This window comes from Melanerpes formicivorus, unplaced genomic scaffold, assembly GCF_026170545.1.
Source record: "Melanerpes formicivorus ecotype bairdi unplaced genomic scaffold, bMelFor1.0.p_v2 SCAF_3, whole genome shotgun sequence".
NCBI lineage: Eukaryota > Metazoa > Chordata > Aves > Piciformes > Picidae > Melanerpes > Melanerpes formicivorus.
The window spans coordinates 22176831-22201801 of record NW_027142355.1 but is presented as its reverse complement, the minus strand read 5'-3'; the positions used below and the strand labels follow the sequence as shown (position 1 = coordinate 22201801).

At 37.0% G+C, this 24971-nt stretch overlaps 1 long non-coding RNA gene across 1 annotated transcript in view; it reads left to right on the top strand.

The window, feature by feature from the left end:
- Positions 1 to 2423: 2423 nt before the first annotated feature.
- The window catches only part of LOC137454344 (uncharacterized), a 41958-nt gene continuing 19410 nt past the window's right edge, over positions 2424 to 24971 (top strand). The window contains exon 1 of the long non-coding RNA XR_010990587.1: positions 2424 to 2504. This is a non-coding gene — a long non-coding RNA (uncharacterized lncRNA). The remainder of the gene's footprint in view (positions 2505 to 24971) is intronic.

Sequence of the window (24971 nt, the reverse complement as noted above, 5' to 3'; positions counted from 1 at the left end):
AGATGTGAAAAGTGGGGGGGGGGGGGGGGGGGCTGGGGGCAAGGGAAATAAAAGAAAACAAACCACAAAGGAAAAGAAGGAAAAGACTTTGAACTGTCCCCTTCTCAAACTAAAGCCTTAATCCTGTGCTGTGCAGGATCTCTTTGAAATGTAATTTGCTGAATGAGATTTTGATTAATGATGATTCTACCATGCAAGGCGATAATAGTCCACATCATTGTTTTTAAATTCTTTAACAGGCTCCTTGCTCTAGTGCTGCAGTACACAACATTTCAAGGAAAGGTACTGTGTCTTCTTTAAAGCAGGAGGGCTTGACAGCTATTTTGAGAATGGATATCATAGTATGAATTGTATAAGCATGTGCAGAAGCATTTAAAACTAGCAGGATCTGAATATAACTTTGCAAAGTTAAATTACTGTAATGTCAGAAGGATAAGAAATGTGTTCAGTGTTAGGAAATGAACAGATATCCTTGTGCTGTATTCGGTCCTTATCATTTAATGGCATATAACAATGTTTTGCTGTTAGACAAGCAATCAAATTTTTTTCATGTAAATGACCTTGTCTTAAATCTATTCCACTCTGATCACTGTGTGACTGAAAAAACACCCCACAATGCAGCATCATTTCAAATGCTTTTTGGTCTAGTAGGATAGGTATCAGTTGTGGGTGTTGTTCAGAAGGTGGAGGTTTTAATCTAAGCCAAGGAGATCAATGCAGTACAGGAAGGAAAAAGACATTGCAAGTGTCTTTGAGAAAGGTTTAGACTTCTCTTCCCTTCCCAGTCCTTTCACTCTCCTGTTAAATTGCACATGAACTGTTGCCCCTGGCAATACTGTCTGGGAATTACAGAGGAATTCTCCACATTGAAACAAGAATCAAATCAGAACTAAGCAGCTGCGTTGTTTGAGAGCTTCTTCCAAAGCTCATGGAAATGCTCTTGGGTTCATTTTCAAGATGGCCTCGATCTGTCCTCAACATTCCTACTGAGCTGGCTTCAGATTCCTTCTACTGTTTGCTTTAAGCTTTTGAGCATTTTAGCCATTCTTCTTCATCTCTGTGGTCATGACTGTTGGGTTAAAGAGCAACAGAAATCATGTGTCCTGAGACTGTGTACCACAGGAACTGGAGGTTTTGCTTTATTCCAAAACAGAACAGGTTATTTGACAGAAGAAAATATCACCCTACTACAGTGTTTATAGTGAGAGAAGCTCAAATCTAGTTTGATATGCCACTGCAATAAAGAACACTGTGTTATCATTTGTCAGTGCATTCAAGGCCAAATTTCAATCTGGTGGCTCTTGGATACAATGACTTACTTTTATTGTAATAATACTGAGAAGCTCTCTGGAAATCAGCACCTCACACTGAAAAAAAACAGACTCAGAGAGACTGGAGACTAAATTCACAAGGGAGATGAAGGATGGGAGGGGAAATAGGTCAAGAAAGAGTAGAAATAACTACCCTGCAGAGGAGGTTCACAGAAGATGTAGAACCAGAATTCAAACCTCTCAGCTGCCATGATGTTCATGTAACACTCCCCAGCTGCAAGCTGAGGCCTCCACTGCTAAATGCAAGACTGGAATAGAAAGAACAAAATATTAATTGTATTGTGTGTTACTTGGATTATCAGACTGACCACAGACCATGACAGCCAGGGTTGGACTGCCTATCTCGGTTCTATTGCTCTGCTTGACCGTGGTCAGATCAAAGCTTAGCACGAGCCTTCATGTCAGCTCTGTATGAGCATTCACACTCCCAAAACCCAGCAGCCATAGCAAATCATTCAGACAAATCCCAAGACCCCATGAGGTATCGGTTTTGCTAATAAGGTATCATCTTCAGCTTTCTTTACGAGAGACTGCTAAAGATACGGTGTTTCAGTGGAAGCCTTTCATGACAACCCCCAAAGGAGACTGACTGACTGACTGAATTTTCTTTAAAATGGAAATGTCTCCAAATGTCAATGATTGTTTGCTTGACTTTCTATTCCCAAATTATAATTTTACAGTGTCAAATCCTTTGAAGGCCCATTTACCCCCCTCTTTGTTGCTAAAGTGAGAAACACTTTGACAGACTGTTAGTTTTCTAAGAATAAGTATCCTTTCTGGTTTTTTTATTTGTTTTGTTTTGTTTCAAGTTGGGTTATAAAATGATTCATAACTATACTAACACCCACAGACAGTATCTCCAAAAATGATTTAAACAATATGTATTGCATTTTTGCACCATTTTTCCGTTGTTCTTAAGAACTGCATTTGTTCTCATTAAGTCTTAACAAAGATCAGATTGAGCTGGAGCTTGGGTAAGAGACGTGATAAGTTTGCAGATAATAATGCATCTCATCAGTCATGAATTGCACAAATTAATTTTCAGATAGGGGCATGTCATACAAGAATTTACATGCTAGCACTTTAATTGTCAGAAGCTAGTTTCTATTAGGCAGATGGACTATGAATGAGTAACAGCATTTCCCATTAGTGGAGGGAAAGAGAAAAATTAAGGTAAGTTCAAAAACATTAAGAAAATGCTTTAATAATATTGTTTAACTTAGCTTGTAATGAGGAGAAAGAGCAAGACCTTAAGCAAATTAAGATCAACTCTGCTTTGTTTAATACATTCTTTCTCCCTATGCTAAGAACAAAAGGTGCATATGGAAAAAGTGAATAAAAGAAGTATAATGCAGGAAAAAGCATGCAGAAAAGGGAAGATCTGTTTAAAGGAATACTTTGAACAGAGCGGAAAGAAATTCTGTGAAAACCAGTGTAGATTTTATATATATATATATGTGTGTGTGTGTGTATATATGTGTGTGTATATATATTCTAGTGAAAATTGAATATTTAATTTTTTTCCTACCAATGCCAGTAAAAAGTGGGCTTTTTTCCTTCCTGTAATAAAGTGGATGAGAAGGGCCTTTGCACCGTGCGTGGTTTGATTTGAATAGGGAAAGAACATGATCGTCAGAGGTAGGCCACAAATTGGTCACTGGGTTTTTGCTGTACTTAGATATTTTAGCATTTCAGAGATAAACTGATCATTGCATGTGCTCAGAAAAGTCTGTGTCCACACTCTGTTATGCCCTGGAGCAACGCAGTCCTAACTTTATGAGATATGGACTCTCTGGGCCTCAGACCATCAACAGCAATCTTCACGCTCTGTTGTATGTTGCTGTTAAATAAACAGGACAGTCACTTGAGCTGTTACAGATTCACCTCAGGCTCAAATTTCTAAGAATAAAAGCATTTGGGCTATATACTCATCTGGTATAAACTGATTTCCAAGAGTAGATGTTAGTGAACAGCACCAGTTTACACCAAGACAGAGACTGTATTACACATACAAGTTTTCTTTGTCATTAAGGGTTTGTTCAGTTGCTAGACATAGCTCTGGTCATTATGCTGATAGTACTTTCTCCTGTTGTGCTTTTCAGCTATCATCTGAAAGCGGTTTTAAAGTATTTATTAAAGGTAAAAAAACACATAACAAAAAATTACAAAGCAGCAACCTGGAGGCATCTCAGAATTACTGCAACCCTATTGTTTTGCAGCAGAGTAAAGGAAAAAATAATACATTTTGCCTAAGGTTGCTATAGATCAGAAGAAAAATGAGGATTAAAATCAAGGTGATATGACTACTAATCTTTGGCTTTAATAACTCAACTGCAGCAGGTCCTACCTGTGCTTGGGGTTCTTGGCTGTCATTTAGACAAGTAATCGTGTAAAAGCTAAGGCAAAGAATCAATCCTCATCCTTGTTATATTCAGGAGGATTTCTTATCATAGATCTAAATGTGACATAAAACCCTAATGAATCTCGTCAGCATTAGGATATCTGCTAGATGCTGTTTCCTGACCAGGTTTGAAAACTCTGGCCTTGATCTTAGTAGCAGAACAAACGCATAAACATATGAATCTTGTTATTCAGAGAAGTGACAATTTGTTTATACATATTTACTGTTGTATGTATTTGTGTTTGAAGCAACAGAGCTTAAGGACTTCAGAAATAATTTGTCCTTTTCTTGCAATAATTTCCAGACAGAGGTAGTTCTGTTGCCAAGCTTTGTTTACATTTTTTTATATACTTACAGGGGTATTGCAGCATTTTACCTTAGCACATGAAAGAACTGCCTTTTGGAATACTCTCTCATGATTTTACCTTAAATTTCTCTGATCAGCCTGTCTTTCCTTACTACATGTGTAAATATATTGCAAACTCTCCATTTTAATTTTAATTTCCTCCAAAAACTCCTATGGCTAATCTGTAATTTCTTTACTTGTTTTTAATGTATTTTATACATTACATTACATGTTTTCTTTTCCTATATTTGTTTGTCTTCTGTTTTGTTTGTTTTTGTTGTTGTTGCTTTGCTTGTTTATTTTTAATTTTTGATTCTTTAGCACATTTTTAGTGTTTTGGTTTTTTTTTAAGTGAAACATACTGAAACCATTCGCATTCCTAGTTCCTAATTTAGTGTCCTGATTTCAAATGATCCTGTATACCTTGAACAGATGATATGTTTCATCATAGAAATATTTTCACATCACCCCACAGAAAAATGTTTGCATACAAAATATATTGAATAACTCATTTCTTCAAATTTTCGTAAGAGATAAATCAAATGGAATAACAAAGTTGTTGTTTTTTTCCTTAAATTCTATGAAACTATGACATTTTTTGGATGCCTTCAGCTTCCCGTTGGAAATGCTAAGTTTGAACAATCTCTTGAGCAATATTTGGTCTTGTTTTGAGAGAGGAGTAAAGAGCAAAATTGCATAATCTTTATATGTAAGAACTGGATTCTATTTTCATTCACTATTTAGAAATATTTAATTGTAATAGAGGCTTTAAGTAGAAGTATATACATTAAATGTTACTTTCTCTTTTGGTTCCTCTGCTTGTTATCTCATAAAACTTCATAGTCTCTAAGAACTGTCTGTATGAAGAAATAAAGAGAAAATAAAAGTTCTGATCTTGATTTATCACTAGTTCTAAAGTAGCAACCCTCACAAAAAAAGAAAAATAAAAATAAAAGATCAGATTTTTTTTTTTTCTTCCTAATTCCTTCTATCTTCCTTCAGTTATCCACTATGTTTTAAGGAATATTTGGGAGCTCTTGAGAGGAGTGACTGAGAGAACTGAGGTTGTTTAGCCTGGATAAAAGGACATTCAGGAAAATTTCTCGCTCTTTATAACTGCCTGAAAGGAGGCTGTAGCAAGGTGGGCATCACTTTCTTCTTCCAAGTAATACATGATAGGACAAGAGGAAGTATCCTCAAGTAGCATCAGGGAAGGTTTAGGTGGTACATTAGGAAAAATTTCTTGCGCAATAGGGCTGTGAAACACAAGAACAGGCTTCCCAGGGAAGCAGTTTTATCACCATACCTTGAGGTATTGTAAACATGTGTAGATGTAGCATTTAGGCACATGGTTAAGAGTTGGACTTTGCAGTACTGGATTTAGTTGAACTTGACTATTTTAAAAGTATTTCCAAAGCAAATAATTCTGTAATTCTGTCTTCTGACCATCTCCTTTATTGGTACCTACTTCCAAGTTATTCTTCCAGTATAGACCATGAAGATAAATGAGCTCTTCTACAGCTCACTCAAACTTCTTTATTGGAAGTGAACTTGTAAGTGAAATCAAACAGCCCAAGTCCTAAATGCACTCATTTCTCTGTGGTGGTTGTAAAGAGCATTTAGGGTGACTATCACAGTGTACATGTGCACACACAGTTGTCCCCTCCACAACAGCTTCTTCCTGTCTACTGTAGAGATAAACCTTATCAAGCAGAAAGCCACTTCTGTGCACCACATGCATCATCACACTTCATATTGATAGGAGGTTTTTATGTGTAGGAACATCAGAGGTTGTGGCAAGATTCTTCTTTATGTCATGAGAGTGCTGGCTGATTTCAACTCTATTTTTTCCAGTGACTTCAGCAAGAATTAGATCAAATGTCAAACTCCTTGTTGTCCAAGGTTTTTTGCTGAAGATAGAAAACCTCTTTAACACACAAAATGCATAAGTTGCAGTTTATGCATGTCTGGAAGAGATACTATATGCTAGCTACTAGAATTACTTTAACTCACAAAATGAAGTTGTGAACCTGAGTAAACTTCCTGAACATCAAAAGAAAGGGAGTTAAACCAAATTTCCTAATATATGTGTCAGATAATAAATGCTTTTGGGCTTGCTTTGCATTTTTGGTGAAAAGAGCAGCAAAAACTTTCATTGCTGAGCAACAAAGAACACAACTTTCATTCAGTGGAAAGAAAACAAAACACCACAATTTGAGCATTTGATGATTTACAAGGAATGCAAAGGAAACATTTCTGGATCATGCATGGTTTACATTGGTAGATATTTGGTAACTAACCAGAAAAAAAAAAAAATGTGTTAAGAGCCATCCAAAAACCTGTTGTAGCCAGCCTAGAAGTAGAATATATTCTGCAAAACAGAATGGTTACAATCCCATCCTTTGTGTATTCCACTGAAACACATCAGTGTTAGAAAATGTAGGCTGATAAATAGAGCTAAAATATCAGTAAAAACCCAGAGTTTTAAACCATGCATAACACAGGAACAAATTGTTAAACTTACTCAATTCTAAAGACCTTTTCCATAATTTCTGCTAATGCAAAAGGCTCCTGAGGCAACAAGACAGCTTACCTGCCAGCTTTGACATTTCTATAACCAAAGCAATATTTCAGAAGCCTTGTGCTATAAATCTGATGTTGAGTTGCATTTCCTGAAAGTAATAAATGATCCAATTAGAAAACAAACAAAAAGGTGAGAATAATTATGCTGTTTATTCTTCCGTGATGATAAGGTGAGCTTGACAAGACAGAATGTTCTTCCTAAACTGAGACTCTGTCTATGATTGCAATTGATTTTAGGAGTTAAGGGGTTTGTTTGCATTTTTTAGTTAAAATGTATTGCCCTGATAGAGATATTAAGAAACAGTTTGCTTACAGCATCCTTACAGCATTCCTCTCATTTATTGAAGAATTTGAAAGGCACTTGGGAATATTCTATCTGTGTAGAAGTCAGTCTTATATTGCAATGATTCACAGTAGTGCAGCTTTTGAAATCCTTTCTCAATAGCACATTATTCACAAATTGGAATTCTTCCATTGTTAATTAATTACATATTTAATTTTTTTAGTGGAAAAGCACCACAAAAAGTTAGAAAGCCACTTTTCCACCTCCTTTTGTGCATCTGTAAGTGCAATGAAAATCAAATACAGTTTTATTGAGCACCACATCTTGCCTTCTTTTGATTTTCTTGCCATCTTTTCATTTTCTGAAGCTTGATTGTATAATTTGCAAAAAGCAAAGAAAATTCTGGGAACATTGGTGAGTCCGTTCCAAAACCAACTATTCTTGAATAGGTGTGGATAGACACTCTTTGTGGTAAAATTAGGACTCAGTGCTTGGAAAATGCTAGGAGTTGCCAGACTGCTCTCTATTTCAGTAGTTTCTTAGAGATACACTTGTTATGTAGTTAATCTCTTTGGGTTTTTTGGAAGGAAAACAAACAAACAAAAAGTAAACCCAACTTAGACCCCGTAACTTTTTCACTCTGCTTATGATCTGTGTGTGAGCAGTAATTAGTTGAATTTCTCAAAATCTAGGCCAGGGAGCTCTACTACGGTTTCTATTTCACAAGAACTTACTATAATCTTGTCTTGTCACTGATACTAAGCCCCCAAAATCAAGACAATAGGGACAGTAGCAACCATTTCAGAGCTCTAATGAAACACCTTATGTTTCTGCATAGTTACAGACCAAAGGAGTAAATCCAGCAGCTGGTGGTTGATAGTTTAATTCAGGGTATTTTGCGTTATCTTGTAATTGGGAGCTGTGCCATGCCTTCAGAGCTTAAGATGAAGTTGCACAGAATTTTAGAAGTAGTTCAATCCTCATTCACTTTAGCAAAGTTTAGCTTACAGCAGGGATCTCAAAGGTGCTAGAGGATTTGATTTGGGGGTCACTAAGTACCACTGTTTATGATAGAAGATGTAAGAACAAAGCACCACTAATTATTGAAATATTAAGTCATAAAAGCCATCAGATCTGTATGCAGGAGATACAGAATGGGCTGCCTGAAGAGGTGGTGGAGTCATCATCACTGGAGGTGTTCAGGATGAGACTTGATAGGGTGCTTGGTTGCATGGTTTAGTTGATTAGGTGGTGTTGGATGACAGATTGGATGCGATGGTCTTGAAGGTCTCTTCCAACCTGGTCTATTCTATTCTATTCTATTCTATTCTATTCTATTCTATTCTATTCTATTCTATTCTATTCTATTCTATTCTATTCACTGTGATTCACAGTGGTCTCCTACCATATTCTCCAGGAATCAGTTAAACCCCACAAAACTGTTCTTATCTAAGAGTTAGCCATTTATTGTAAGCCACATTTAAGAGGTAGGATGTGGCAATGCCAGTGACGAGCAGTGTGAGCAAGCTGGCAGCGCAGGACTAGAGCCTGACATGGTGGTAGGCCATGCTCAGCATATGTGCAGAGCCAGCTAGCAGTGTAGCAAAACAGTGCTGTGCCTGCAACATGTAACTAAAACAGGACACTGGTAGCTATAAACATAGAGAGTTATCTTGGAACAACAGGACATGCACCTGCATCAGCAAACCTCAAGTGTCATTAGTAGTTGGACCAATAATCTATAATAGTACGATGTGTGGTCACTCATAGGGAACCAATGAAGCTATGCCAACGAGGCTCTCCGAGTTTATATAAGTTGTAGAAGTTCCCTTGCTACGCACTTCTGCCTTTCCTTTCCCTTCTTCTTTGCTGTACTTTACTGTGCTATACTCGCACTATAGTGCTACAATACTGGAACAATTAAGGAACAATACTCGATCATATTGATCAGCTGTGTTGACTCCAATCTCTGTCATCTATAGTATGAAATGGAGAAGACACAACTATCTCAGAGTGTCAAGTTCTGCTGTTTGCTTGAAGTATCTATTTCAGGACTAGGTGGTACTTATGCCTTCTTTCCATGTGTGGCCATTCATTCTAGATAACAGCTTTCATAGGGATACTTAGCTATTGGGCAGTTAAGGCCAAATCAGATGAATCCTCATCTTGGGGGAAGATCATATAAAGGTCCAAAAATGGATTTGTGTACAGGGAAAACAAATGGACAAAAAAAAAAAAAAACACTTAAAAATCTGTTCTTTTCAGAATAGAAATCTGAGGGAACTGTGCTGATTGACTGACTTTTCTGTCTATTCCTCCCTCACAGGTTTTGAGGTGTTTTTTTTTTGAGTAGAAGTTCAGAAGGTATTGGATCCTGAGGAATTTTTTAAAAATACACTGCTGAGTAACAAAAGCCCTAATTAGTCTGGTCTGAGGGAATGGCCTCAGTAAGACTTTATTTCACAGAGATCATGAAAGCTATAGGTGTTATTGAATGTCCAGTCTGTAGGACACCTGAAAGTTTTCAGAAACAAGATTCACTAGTTTCACAGGTCACAGAACCTTCTTAATATGTTTGACTCTTACATGTGGAATAGACCACAGAAGCCTAAACTCATGATATGAATGTGTTAATTCAATAAAAAAAACCAAACCCAGCACTAGCATCCATTTAAAAACAAACAGCCATAAAAGAACAGTACAAAGACATTTCAATAGAAAATATTATCTCTTGCTTTGCACAGAACCCTGGCTATATGTTTCCACTGTATTGTCTTTGTACTCACTGACACCAAGCAAGCTGGGAGTCCAATGAGACCATTCCGAGATGGAGGATGGTAACTATTTCCACACACTTTGCTCTCTGGAGCACAGGGCAGTGGTGAATCAACCCTGGTAACTCCATTCCTGAGTGCTGAGATTGCTCTAAATATTTCCAACATCAGATCTTGTTTTGCTGCATCTCATAAAAAAGGCCCCATATTGTATTCTCAGATTTTTACTGTTTTTTCCCCACTGCATTTCTATGGAAATTGTTTCATTCTTATTCTAATATCGCAAGCTTCAAGAACAGATCTCTTTGCCTAGTGTGCCTCTGAAAAATGAAAGAGATGCCCTCTACAACAAGCTTAACACTGCTATCATCTGCATAATAAAGATAGGCTGCATGTGTAGAATATGCATACACACACATAAATTTGTATCAATATACTGTGTGGATACAAAGATAAACTAAATAAGAATCACAGTAGCAGAACAAAGGAAGAGACCTGTAACTCAGTGACAGACATCAGAAGCAGATCTCACCTGTCAAATCACTGAACAGAGAGGCTTTTATGAAAATTATTTCCAGGACAAACTACTTATATGTGGAAAATAAATGTATGCTGCCTGACGGTCTCTAATTTCCCAACAACTCCATATAAATAATTATTTCTTATTCTTTCTCTTTTTTTTTTTTTTTTTCCCAGATCTCAATGTAGGTAAAATTACCTACATAGTCACAGATCCAGATGCTCTCAGAACCTCTCTAAACATCTAACAAAAAATTAGAAATAGGGTAGTACCATCAGATACAGTTTTCTACCAGAGCTGTGGGGAATTTGCTTATGTGATTGCCACAGATTTTTCTTGAGAGATGTAAAGCAAAGCAAAGATGTATACAAAGCTTTACATTTATCAGGATTGCATCATCAATGTTATTTCCACAAACACTGGTTATCAAGCATCAGCTAAAAAGTAGTATCACCTTGCATTCAAATGCAGACCCAAATATCAACCAGTTTAGTAAAACAAGGCAAAAATCAGCATCCTAGTGGAAATTGTCTGATGAAATTGGAAGCTTTGTCATTAGCATAGGACCCTGATTCAGAAAGGTGCTTGTCTGCCTCACTTTATTCATGTGATTGTGCCCCAGCTGAACTCAGTGGAAACACAAACATGCTGAGGTTTCATGCAGAAGTTTGCTGAATCAGCATCTGAGCTTGATGAAGAAAATGCCCTTAACTGTGGAATCACATAAATGATTCAATAAAAACTAAAATATTTTCAGGTAAAAACATTAGGAGGACATACAACATTGTGAACTTTATACATGTCTCTGTTTGCATTACCACTCTTTTCTTCTTCATTTGATGACTTCTCATGTAGCAATAATGTGAATTTTTAGCTAATTTTATGCACCTTTTTATCAAACCCACTGTGAGTTTCTGATTTACCTTTCGTCTAGGCTAGGGCCCAGTAGCCAGCAGCATGTAGTTTCTTGCTTGAAAACAAGTCTTTATGAATGGACATGACTTATGCAAGTCTCATTTCACTGGAATGGATGGTGGCTCTATTCCAAAGCAAAGGTTCAGACATCACCTGGGCCCTCATGAAGACATTTTTGAAGCCTTAACACCACAAAGGAATCTCTGAAGGAACTAGAATGCAGGATTCCTTTGCAAAAGAGTCAAGTAGAAGAAACACTTTTGTTTTATTTTAAACAGAAATAAAAGAAGGGTGAAAAAGCAAACTTAAATAAAAGGGTTGGATTTGCTTATGTTCTTTGAAGCTCTTCTTTGTAGGCAAGGAATCAGTGTGTGGAGATGAGAGAGGGGAAAAGGAACCAAAATTAATTTAAAAAAACACTGAATTCTGTCTTTGAATTATATAAAAGCAGCTGCATTTGATTTAATTTTTTTTTTTTTAGCATAATGTGCTGTATAATCACTGGTTTCATCATCCCCTGGGCCCATGCTTCCTTTAGCACAAGGTTTGGGATTTGTGCCACAGAGTTCAGTAGAAGTAGAATTTGACCCACGTTTTGCTTTAAAAGTAGTGTCACCTCTGTTGTTGCTCTTCCCTCTTAGAAACTCTTATGAGATGCTATATGGTCCTAAAAATGATGTGTTTGATGCCATCAGTGTTCACACCAATAAGTTATTAAAAGGAGTCAATAATTTACCCAAAATGTAAAAGTCCACACTCCTAAGGCTCATCAGGTGGAAGGATAAATACATGAAGCAGGAGAAATACTGCAGTCTGGCACGGCAAATGACTGCAAGACTTGTTTCAACCCCGGTTCTGAACACAGAGCATGGCTAGGGAAGGGAGGAGAGATGCAGGAAGAGGATGTGAGACTATATGGAAGGAGATGAACTTGGTTTTCAGCACATTTAATGGCTGGCTCTCCTCCAAGATAAAGCGACTAACTTTCACAAGGGTACAAAAAAGTTCTGCCAGAGGAAGGTTTGCCCCTAAAAAATGCATTCATGAGAATTTGAAATTAAAACAGAATGTTGAGAACTGCCAACATTTCCTCAATTATCAAACAGAGCTAAATGATACATTAAGATTTTTTTTTTTCCACAACAACCAGAGAGAACTGCGGTGTTTCAGAGATTATTTTAGCTATTAACAGCAGACAAATAAATATTAATTGAGTCTGCTTCCATATGGAGTAAATAAGGAAATTTATAGCACCTTTACCAAAAGCAAAATAAGAACAAAGCAGTCATTCTATCCTTTAAGCCTGAAAATGCAAATAAAATGAGCAAAACCAAATAAATAATAATTTGTATCTCCTGTCACCTGGAGAACTCAAAATGTACTCTAAACATTGTTTAATTAAACCTCACTGGACCTTGGTTCAGTAACGGGAGAATTATTTCTTAACTGTTTGTTTTAGAGAAGAGAGCCTTTGGCCTTCAATTACTATAAATTACACAGAGGGCAAGCATGGACAAGCAGGATTCAATAGCCTTTAGGCAGGCTCATCTTCACCACTCTCGAAAGCACGGTTCTTTTTACAGTAGAACTTGACTCTGCAAGCCCTGAAGTCATGGTTAAAGATCCTATTGACTTCTTGCATGAAGACATAGCCCCTGTGTGCCAGTAGGATTAGGGGTTAGCCCTTAACTTTGTGTTAGCGTGGTTTTGCTGCACCAATACTTTTTTTCTCTCACTCTCTTGGGTGTTTTTTTAAGCGGATTTCCCCCCACCCCACCTAGTTCTCAACGTGGTTTCAATGTACGCATCTTCCTGAGATCAGTTTTACCTGATAAAAGTGCAAAGCCATTATGGCCTTATTTGTCAGTTTGGTGTGTGGGAGAAATGTTCAATTGAATGTTGAGGTTCTGCAGCTCCTCCAGCCAGCGGTGATTCATTAGGACATTATGTGGTAGGTAGTTGCACTCTAGCATGCTCTAGGCATCGTGTATACCTCCATTTGGAACACAACGACACAATAAATCCTTTTGTTAATAACTCTAAATGATGACTTATGTCCTGGAAATTTCTCTTGCTCCTGTCACAAACAACTATAATCTCCAAGGTGCTGCAGAATGGAGTAGATACCCTAATACCTTTACTGGAGGTATAACAATATGTACCTCATGAGCAGGCCACAGATCAAACTATTAGCAATATGGTGGGAAGCCAGCTAGGATTTGGTGGGATTTATAGAAGATCGTGTGGAGCATGCAAAAAAAAGCTTTTTAGTTCTGCAAATGCCTCTAATTAGCTAATTTCCCACCCAGTGGGCAAGGGGAAGACATTTTATCCCATGGAGCAGACTGGGTTGCCAACAGTTATTACATAGGCTCAAAGTTTCATGTCTCTTGTGGGAGCTGTGTCAGTTCCTTCTGGCAGATCAACCTTAATGTTTTATGACAGAGGAGGAAACTCATCAGTTCATCTTTGTTTCCTCTGCTCTTTATCTCTCTGCAGCATTCATAACAGGAGGGAAAGGAGAACTAGAAAACTCTAGAGTATCTATCTATCACAAGAGAACATTATATAGTTGCCCTAAAGTGGACCAGAAGGTCAAATCCATCATCCAGATATAACCAGGAAAATGTTCCTTGGCTCAGTGAAATCTAGCACCTTCCACTTGAGACATTGGGTAATGAAGCTACATCGGTCAACAGGAGCCTTAAATGAGCCTTCATGATCTTAAAATTTTAGGTAGTGTTTCTTTTAAAACAAATTTGTATCAACAATTATAAACAGTGGTTGGCATTTTTATTCTGCCATATGGAAAGGGAAATTGAGGCAGAAGGCCAATTCACCCAAGCCCATCTTGGAAATCTTTCAGGTGTTATACAAATATTATATCCCTTGAAGCTACAGGATTTTGGTCACACAAGGTGAGAATATTTGTAAATCTTATCTTGCTCATTCCTTGCAAAGATATTTGCTTGCTGTGTACTCCTTCTTTACCAAGTCCACTAAGAGTGAAGATGACCTTTTGTGCTATCTGTACATACTTTCCAAACCTGGGAATCCCTAGTTCTTCTTGACGCACTTCATCATGCACCCTCTATAGAGCAGCATGGTGCTGGCGCTTCTCATACCAGACAAAAGGAGCAAAGTGCAGGATTCCCTGCCTAAATTCAGGCCAGAATCATCATTACTGGCGCAAGTTTAGCTGCTGCTCACCCAATTTTGTGTTAAAACCCATATTTGGAAAATTCCTCTTTAATTGGTCCCTCCAAGGCCTGAAATACTTATTTGTTTGCATAAAGTGTCAAGATCTGAACATGCAAAGCTAAATCCTCCACCTTATTTTAAAAAGACACCTACAGAAACATTTAGACAGCAGACTCACATGAGAAGAATTAGGGTCCCTTCCTATCTAAGATGGTTATTGAGCCTGTCTCATTTAAATCTAGGTTTCTGTAAACTCACTTGCTGTAAACTCACCTGTAAAATAGAAATAATGTTTTTCTGAAATTCCTTAGAAGTCTTGTTTTTTGGTGTTTGTTTTTGGTTGTGGTTTTTTTTTCTAACTTGTAAATTACTAACCTTTTCAATTTGACAGCATCTTATTTCTGCATAACTTTAGGAAACACAAGACAGATATGGTCTAAATTCAGGCACTTAATTAAAGTTAGGTGCTTAAGGAAGAAGCAGGATACAGCAGGATGCATTAAGAATACCTAACTTAAGAGGAAGCCATCCTCCAGAGAGCTTTCATTGGCCTGTGAGGGATTTCCAGGTGAGGACAAGACCGTACACAGAGAAAAATCAACCTTCACATGAGTTTGCACCAGCAAGTACTGGAATCAGTAACTCACTGCTATTTGTAAACTCAGTATTTGTGAGGGCTCTTCCCTTCTCACTCCTTGATCTCAGGCTGAGCAATAGCAAGGCTGTTCTGAGTCACTGTGCTATTGCCCAAGAGAAGGGACAGTGTAATTCTATCTTTTAACAGCCCACGTGAAGGTTTGCTGCTCATGGCAAAATTATTGCAGTCATCATCTCCTGCTGTGGGCCCTGTCACTTTGAGCTGAGCACACAGGGCCTACTCGCAGTCACGTTTGCTAGAGCCCGTATCTCCTCCTCCTGCTTCCAGGACAAGGTCATAAGGAGAGGTTATGAAGGATGCAAATGTAAATTGAAGAGGTTTTGACTACATTTGGTTTGATAAATATGTTCACCTGAGGGTAGTCTTTATAGCCCTCATTAAATAGTGCAACGTGTCTGGTTTCACAGAGCTTGAAGCACCACAGCCATTGTGGTATGATGGCATGCCATGTTTCCATCTGAAAAGATTTGGTTTCCAAACTTCTTCTCCGTTGTATCAAGTGATAGAACAAGAGAAATGGTCTCCAATTGCATCAAGGGAGATTTAGATTGCATAGTAAAGAAAATTTCTTTACTGAAAGGGTGGTCAGGCATTGAAATGGGCTGCTCATGGAGGTGGTGGAGTTGCCATCACTAGAGGCGTTCAAAAAAATGTAGATGTGGCACTTTGGGATGTGGTTTAATGGCCATGGTGGTGTTGGATCAATGACTCGGTGATCTTTGAGGAGCTTTTTGCAACCAAAACAGTTCTATGATTCTATGAAGTATAATTATTGTTTTTTTTTCCTGTTGCTGGTTTATTGTTAAAGTTTTTTGAAATAATGCAAGGGTTATGCTAAAGTCCATCAAAGCATTATTTCTGTAGTGGAATATGAGCTGGCCAGTGCTAAGCGAGTGAGCCAGTGCTGAGTAAGGCATGTGAGACTAGAAATCACACTGGAAAATGTTTCAGTTGCTGTTCCTGGAATTGCGGTTGCCTTTAATTCTGCAGAGGACTTGATTCATTCCCAGAGAAGCCAAAAGCACAATAACTTTCTTGAAATATGGACACTGAGGACACCAGCAGCAAGAGGGAAATGAGAATCTATATTTTACAATGGTGGAAATGCATCCAGTGGATTCTGGCTCCCAGGTCCCACCAACATCCAACTCTTTGACAAAATTTCATTTCTGGGATAGTAACTTGGCAGAGGAAGAACAAGGTGGAGAGAAAAATAAACTCAAATTCTTCCATATGTCTTGCTGCAGCTCTGTTCTTTGATTATCTATGGCCAGATTAAAAAAAAAAAAAAAAAAGAAAAAAGAAAAAAAAAAAGAAAAAAGAAAGGGGATATAATTTAGTCAGTGTGCAAGAATAAGGCATGAGGAAGAGATGTCTGTACCACATCTGCCCAGCTCTTCTCTAAGAAGATGAAGATAACAAAATTTCAAAATGTGTTAATATTTCAGTGCAGGCTTCTGCTTTGAAAGCATTCAGACAAAGACAAGGTAAAGGGCTTTGCAGAGTAATTTCCTTTTCTGAAAGGGCAATTAAAACTGCAGTACCCTTATCTCCTCACAACTTACATTGTTTTAGAACCACAGGACAAAAAAAATATTACTAAATGTAATTTCTGAGGGATTGGTAGAAATCAATACAATGCATCTTTCATGTTAAATGCCTTAGAATCTATTTTCCTGCAATATAAATACATTTATATTATCCCTAATGCTGATAAAATATCATCTTGATAATCTATTCAAACACCTAAGAGACTTCAGTTTCTGTTCTGACATGCTCTGAATTTCAGTTTAAAAATGCATTCTGATTTAACTGTCATCAATAGCCTAATGCAATCTCAAAGAAACAGACATAGGCTATTCAAATATGTTTCCAGTATAACAGAGATTGTCAGACCAAGAAAAAAATAGTTTCACAGCTAAAGACATAAATGTCAAGAAATAGGAAAAGGAAGCAAAAAATGTGAGAAATTTCGATTTTTTTATTACATTTTTCTGATGTAGGTCAATTAAACATAAATCATCCCAATTTTAACAAAAGTAGTCTGCAAAGCGCAGTTAAAAAGCATTACTTAGCTCATCAAGATCTAAGAGGGTCTTTCCTTTCTGTTGAAATTTTAATTATTCACTCTTTCAATATTTACAAGTCATCTCAGTTTTTAAATCTCGAGATGAGCCACTCAATCACAGGATTTAAAAATAGGAAAGATAGCAAATTTAGGGCACTTTTCTGTATTTGAGCATTTTCTTCTATTTTCTTGTATTTAAGTATTTAGAATAAAAAAAATATTTCTCTGCAGTCTCTAAGGTGTAGAGCCATACTGCCACAAAAACAGTAATTCTTATGGAACTATATATTTTCAGCAATTGAAAACTTCTGAAACATACCAGGTATTCCAAATCTCAAAAGGGAATTATGAGCTACAGTCTCTGATTGCTATTAGAAAACAGAACTCCAAATTCTCTAATGGATCAATGTTAGTAGTAGTTAGGGTGGTAGTACCTTATTAGCTCACTCACCAGTGAAATGTCAACTGGGGATTAAACCACTACAGAACAAATTATCAATGTTAATAACACCATTCAGGTTTTTGTTTTGAATCTCAGATCACAAGTTTCAAGATGTCCTATCTAAGAAACTAATTTTGCAAAATGATGTGACAGCATAGAGTCAAGATGAAGTAGACAGGTGAGTAACCTGGCAGTTCTGTAACTGTTAACAGCTAAAGCCTTCCTTTGTAGCAAATACTTTTTGCAAACCTGCTCCCCATTTTGTAGAAAAGCAAAAGTTACAATATGAGATTGAAGACCTGCTTGTTCTGTCAGTGATACCCCTGCGTAAATGGAGAATTCTTTACTTTGAAGGACAAGACTGAAAGGGCCTTATAAGACATAGGTACTTTCCAACTGCAAAAATATATGGAAGCCTTGCAGTCCTCTACTTTGCCTTTTGTTAACCTCACAAAGGTCATGCTCAGCAGTCAGAGAAATACAGAAAACCTGTGGCAATTTACATGGAACAAAAGATGATGTTCTGATAGCGGGATCACATAGCTCAGTAGTTTCATCACCATACAGCTACTTGTTGGAGTTCCTGTTCACCAAAAGGGACCTTTAAATTTTTGGCTACTCTGCATATTTTTTTTCCTGCTATGCATATTAGGATAGGCATTTTTTTTTCTTCTTTTCTCTCTCTCTTTTTTTTTTTTTTCCTTAAACTTTTTTTTTTTTTTTTTCTTCCCAATTTGTGATTAGGCTTTTCCATGAGAACCAGAGTTTCCAGGTTAAGAAGAAATGTTAAATTTCACCTTGGTAGCTCCCTTATGTTCTCCTTGTTTACCATAAATATTACCTCTTTTCAGTGACACAACTATTGCCTATCTGGAGCTTTGTTAACATTAATAAGAATGAGTAGTTGTGTTTATTATGTTTAGTATGTCTTTGAATTAACTTTTCCCTGTCTCTGAAATATTCCAAATGAGATAACCTTCAAGTCACACTGTGTATTTCTTTCTCCAAGTGTCTAGCAGAGAACTAGAATTTTGAAAAATGGCAAACTTTCTCTAATGATTTGTCCTGAGGGGCCCTTGACATTTATCGAGAGAGTACAAGGGTATTGTGGGAGCCCCCAAAAGGAATCAAGAGAAGTAAGTTTCTTGAGGAGGCTTCTTGTCAGAAGCCTTCATATCAGGATACCTTCCTACTTGGAAATTTCCATAAGTTTGAAAATCGGTGGATCGTGAAAGCTACAGGGAATTTGATTACCTTCAAAGCAGAAGGCATTAATTCCCCTGGCAGTATTTGAATGAGACAAAGCAATGGGGTGAGAAACAATCCTTATTTTGAGCTAAAAAGTTCAATGAAAGTCACAGAATTTGTATACCCAGTCTGCCTCCAGCTCAAAAATGTGTGATGATTTTCTTGCCAGGATGGTGCCGGGTTTCAATTTCTAGGTATTAAATCTTGTCATCGTTTTCTCTGCCGGATTGATTTCACCTCCTGTGTATTGCTCCTCCATACTGATAATGGGGGAAGCACATTAACTGTTGTCTAGGTTTGTAGCAGAGATTCTCTGTGAGAATAGATGACCACTCTTCTTTATTACTTCTTCCCACCAAATGCTATGTAGATTTATGGAAAGCGCCCAGCATACAAATCCTCAGTCTCAGATGTCAGCCCATGAAAATGGAATTCAAATAATAAATATTAACATCTAACTGTTTGCTCTACCTACCTTTGTGTGAGTGGATCTGTCCTCCTACAGATTTCTTTACTTACTTCAACACTGTTAAGTTCCTGATGAGTGTGGTCAGTGATGATACTTTTTTTAAATGAGCAGCAATAAAAATTCCCTGTAGGAAATTTAAATGCTGATAATGGTGCACTTTTATTGCATTGTACTGAACTTTTACCAATCAGTCCAATTATGGGCTAATTCATTCTCATCACTTCGGAAAGCCTTTTTTAGTTCTTTTTTTTTCAAAGCCCTATCTGATTTTTTGCGTGTGAAATGCTTACAAAGGGAAGTTAATAAAAGAGCGGTTCATCTGCATATACAAAGAAAGATCGTAATATAAAATATTGCCACATTAGAGAAGTGTAGACCTTGACTATCTGTCATATATTTTTATAGTGTCTTATCACTCTGCTATCTGATTAAGTAGTGAAATGGTTAAGATAAATGAGACTTAATTAGCGGAACTGATACCTGTCTATTGCAAGTCTTGCATTTGCATCTGGGAGCTCTGATTTTCAGAAGTGGGAAGCTCACACTTGCAGTTCTTCCCTTTGAAATTGATGGGAGTTTTCCTTGCAGGGAAAACGTTCAAGGTTTCACCCAAAACAAGATGAAACTTTTGCTGTCTACTCATCCCTTTGACTCATGAGCTAAAACACAGGGAGACAAGCAAATACCAGAGTTCTGAGATGGAGGGGGAAGAGGAAGAGCCTTGACTTGACTTTTAATACATCAAGTTGCAGAGCTCAGCACCATGCAGAAATAAGTTGTGTCAGGGCAAGGGTTGGTACAGATTATTTTCTCTCTGGAACAAAAGTGACCAAAATGTGGTTTGGGTTTTTTCAGCTTTGCATGTGTAGCAAATTATTTACATTTGAGATCAGGGATTAGATGGCCAGTTGCCATTGATCTCAACTATTTTGGTAGGAATGGGCTGTAGCAAACTCCACTGCACTCTCTGAGCAGAACAAACGATTTACCACAGAGCTCAGAGATGGGGTATTTACATTCATTTAAGTTTGCTATAAACATTTACAGAACATTAGGACAAATACCAACATTCTCAGCTAAATGTCTGACCACAATTATTTCTGATGAATAAATGGCTTGTAGAATGACTCTGAGATGAGAAGGTTTTTTAATTCTTTTTTTTTTTTTTTCTTCTCAAACCAAAGGACTTTGAACAACAACAACAAAAAAAAAATACATTGCACTATGCAGCTAAAAGCACTGTGAAAAGGTTCATGTAGAGTTAAAGAAAACCATAGATGTTTGCAAGATTAAGGAGTGAATATCTAGATTAAACTGGTGTATGCTGTCCTTTGTCTACTGTTCTGTTTTTTCCTTCAAAATCTTACCTTCAGATCTGACCCTGACAGATATATCTAACTCAATGAAGATGCTTTGTGCTGACCAAGTGCTTTTTGAACCAACTATTATGAGCTTGCCTCTGCAAAAGTATGGTTCCCACTGGAAATGGTGGCACGAAGGCTGTTGACTACAGCGTAAGAGGCTATTTGCTAACTATGTCTCAGAGGTGGTTAAGTGTGAGAATAAGTAAGCCACCCAAAGGTACCTAGAACTAGCTGGTATAAATTCTTCTTAATTTTAGCACAAGCAAATGTATTCTTTCATGCTCTTTTATTAAGTGTATCACAGACAAAACTGCAGATGCAAAGATTTCTGTTCAGTGTCATTTCTGCAGCCCTTCTTGTCATAACCAATTTACCTTTATGTTAAAGGAAAGTTTAATACCTCTGGACAAAATCATCTAAAGGGTTCAGAAATGACACTCCTTACCTGCATCACAGGAAGTGTTCATTTACCTTATTTACCTCAGACAAACAGTTTTGAAGCAACACTGAAAAATCTGGCTCAAAGAATTCATAGTGAGACCTGTGCAGTTACTTCCTAACAGTGGTTTGTTTGTTGTTTTTTTTTTAAGAAAAACACTGGGCTTAAAAAAAAACCCAACAAATACATAAAAAAACACAAACAAACAAACAAACCAAACCCCTCAGTGATCACAATGCTGTTTTCAGAACTTTTCTCATGGCCAAGGCAGTCCAACAAGTGTAGAACTCATTGAACAAATCACACAGTGTTCTCTGATGGAGTAGAGGTACGAACATGATTTTCAAGCATATTGGCTGAACATGTAATTATGAGTCTATTGCCTATTCTGGGATGTGTCTTTCTTAGTTGGGGGGCAATAGTGTCTGATTTTTTTTTTTTTTTAATGACACTAAATCAACACAGAAATAGCTCAGCATTTTTGAGTGAAAACATATTCTCTTTTTCTGCAACGCTCCCAGATCCTTTGGGGCTGTTCTTCATGCAAATACTCTTCCCCCCGCAAATACTCTTCCCCCATGAAAATAATGGGTAAAAGGCAGATAACTAGAACCTCTGACACTGTTGACTATTAAAACATAATTTGTTACTCCTTTCCCCAAAACATCCTAATTTGAAACTCTTAACTGTTGATAGGGTTCAGATTCCAGATTGCATGAAAGGCAGAGTTGGGGGCTGAAGTTTGTGAGACTCCTATTGATGTTTGGATTCATCTGCTTGAGAGGCACTTGGGAGCATAAGGACCTTCATGGAAGAAGACACCACCTCCATGTAGAACAAAAAGTCATCATTTGGAGTTTAAAGCCATAAGTAGAGACCCAGATGTAAAAGAAGTTTTTATTCTGGATTTGGTTTTCATACAGTATTACGGCTGATTAATCTTATCTCTTAATTCCTGGTTTTTACACTTATCACTGACATTATTTGGGATAAGAATATACTATTTTATTAAAATAGAGAAAAAAAAGGCACTAACATCCTGCATCACTTCGTGAGCTGTTGAGGTCAAACTACTTCACAGGTCTTAAAAACAAAACAAAAAGGAAGGGAAATGAGCTCTGAGCATTTAGGTGGGGTGCAGATGAAAATTGAGCCCACTTTCTTCACAGCACAATGAACATGTACTGAGTTTAGAAACACTAATACTTCACAGAGGGAACATTTTACACTCCTTATCCAAAAGTGCAAAAGACTGCATGACAGCCAGAGCAGTGATAAATCCTGTCAGAAAAGTTGCATGCACATCCAATGAGGGGGTGGGGGGGGGAATTTTAATAAGTTCAGGATTTCTGTCTGCAGTAGCTTTAATCATCAGGTCTCCCCCCAAAATCAGGAATATTCATGCTTACAATAATTAATACTGAACAGGAGATTTATATCAATCTGACAGATAGGAGATGAAATTAACTGTGCTTTCATGTACAATTTTAAGTAGGTCAGATAAGAACATCTATTGTAACCAAATTTTATTTTATAGATAGATAGACTCTGACACATACAGACCCACACGTACACATTATGTATGTCTAGAAAAATCTCACACAGAGCAAAATTCCGTTAACCTGATATTTGCAAGTTACCTACTTCTTTCCCTGAAGATCACCACTCTTCTCCTCATTGATTCAGAGGCTCTAAATTTAGAGTGGATAGTTGTAACACATCCAGATGTTCTGCAAACACAGAACTTGGAGTACACTTTAATAATTCCTGCATTGCACTTTGCCAGTTGAGGATGGACTGGAGCATACTGAAAATGTTTAAATAAAACATCCCCCTACGATCCACTGATTTTTCCTCTGTATTTTAATCTTTTCCTTCCTTACCTTTACAGAGTTAGTCTGGATCAGCATCAGTGATCTAAAAGTGCCTCTTCTTTTAATAACATTTCCCACTAGGTTGTGAGAACAATGATAAGAATGCAACCAACACAGAGAAAGGAAAAAAAATAAAATCAGAATATGGCATTGATGTGGTGGGGTTTCCGTTAAGTTCTCTGAAGGTATTCATTAGCTGTTCATAGCACTTGGTGTTTCAGAATTTAATTCCTTCAACAGATAGCAGAAATGCAAAGAAAAGATGTCTCTGTCTTGCACCATCATCTACATGAACGTTTCTAGCATCAACCTTAATTACAAAGAAATGAAGAATATTTTGTTTCAAAGTGTGCAGACTCCTGATCAGTGATGCTGTTTTACCTATTTTCTAAAATGAAAAAACTAAACCTGTTTTTAATATTTATTTCATACTGTAGCTGCTGGCTGTGTTAACATATGGCTCGTTGAATAAAATAATTTATTTGTGTATGAATCATCTAGGGAAACCAAACTCTGAAACATTGTTTGCTAATAGTTTAGGTTAAATATCTTTCTGTACTTTTCCATTATCTGCTTTCTTCTTCCTTGTTGATAAAGAGGAGAGAAGGGGAACTGGAGAAGGAAGAAATAGGAAATATCTCAATAGACACAATCTAGTTGATTTAAAAAGTGGGCAATGTTTTTAATGAGAAGAACTATAAATCTTGTTTTGAAATACTAAAGTAATCTACAGGGTATGTGCCTGAAGTTACACAAACGTTGCAGCAACGTGACATAATTATATAGTTGCTAGTCAACAATGTACTTAATCATGCACATTATCATAATCATGTTCTTAATTACTTGATGGATTGACTAGTCCTAAGGTCCTCTAACTCTATGGCAAGTCTCTGTGTGGGATTTAAATTAGTTATCTAAGTGATTTTGTAGACTCAATCTCAAGTGAATGGAAAGATATAATAGTATCAAAGACATTTCATTGCACTAGCAACCCAAGTGTCTTCCTGACCCCTCAACTTCTGTGGTTCAGCTTCAAGAAGGCTCTGCGGAGCTCTTACATTGGATATTCACCACCCTGAGGCTGGAACAAATTTTTAGGATGACTCCCTTCTTTTTGAAAATTGTGTAGATGGCCCTGGGAGCTCGCATGAGGGGAAAAAAAAGGTTCAAGCAGTGTTCAGTAGGTGTGGAAATTACGTAAAGTGGACTCAAATTAGATGTTTACATGCACTTTTTCTCCTAAAAGAAAAAAAAAACACCCACAAAACAAAACAAAAAAATTCCAAATAAACATTTGGAAAGATATAGGATGATGACCTGCACTGCTAAGCCTGGGAGTAGACCTGAAGTATCCAAACCTTCAGCCAAATCAGTGTAACTAATAATCTGGGAGAAAAGCACTTGAAAGGCTGTTCGTGTACAATAACAATGTGCTGTAATTCCCCTTGCATGTGAACAAATACACGTATCACAAAAACTAGGGGAGACACAATCAGGACAAGCAGCTTGGTTTGAATATTTCTCTTTTCTTGTTAAGAAACTTTATTTTTTTAAGAAATCCCCTTTGGTAACTGCAGCCTTAACTTATCGCACACAAGAATCAATAAATGAAACTGAATGAGAAAAAAAAATGAAGTTGTCTAGACTGAATGAACTGCAGGCATCATGATGAAAAGCAAATTGGGAAGTTTAGCATTGTTTCATTTTTAATAATCTGGAGCATTATCAATAATGTCTGGATTTTTTTTTTTTTTTAAAGATATTTATTTTAGATCAATAGTAAACCATTGAAACAGCCAGGGCTATTTATCACATTTATAGTAGTAAAGTCCAAACTCTCTGGTGAAATCCTACCAACTGACATTAGAGATGCTACTCTACTATCTTCTGGGTTTTTGAATTTTTTTTTTTTTATGATGTCGTCAGAAAAAAAAGAATTTTAAAAAATAATTGCTTAATTTGTGCACTTCTCTTCATCTTCTCCTTATCTGTAGTTATGCATTCAACGTGTGGAAAATGAGTGTTTGGGAAGCAAAAACAAGGTTTCCTGAAATT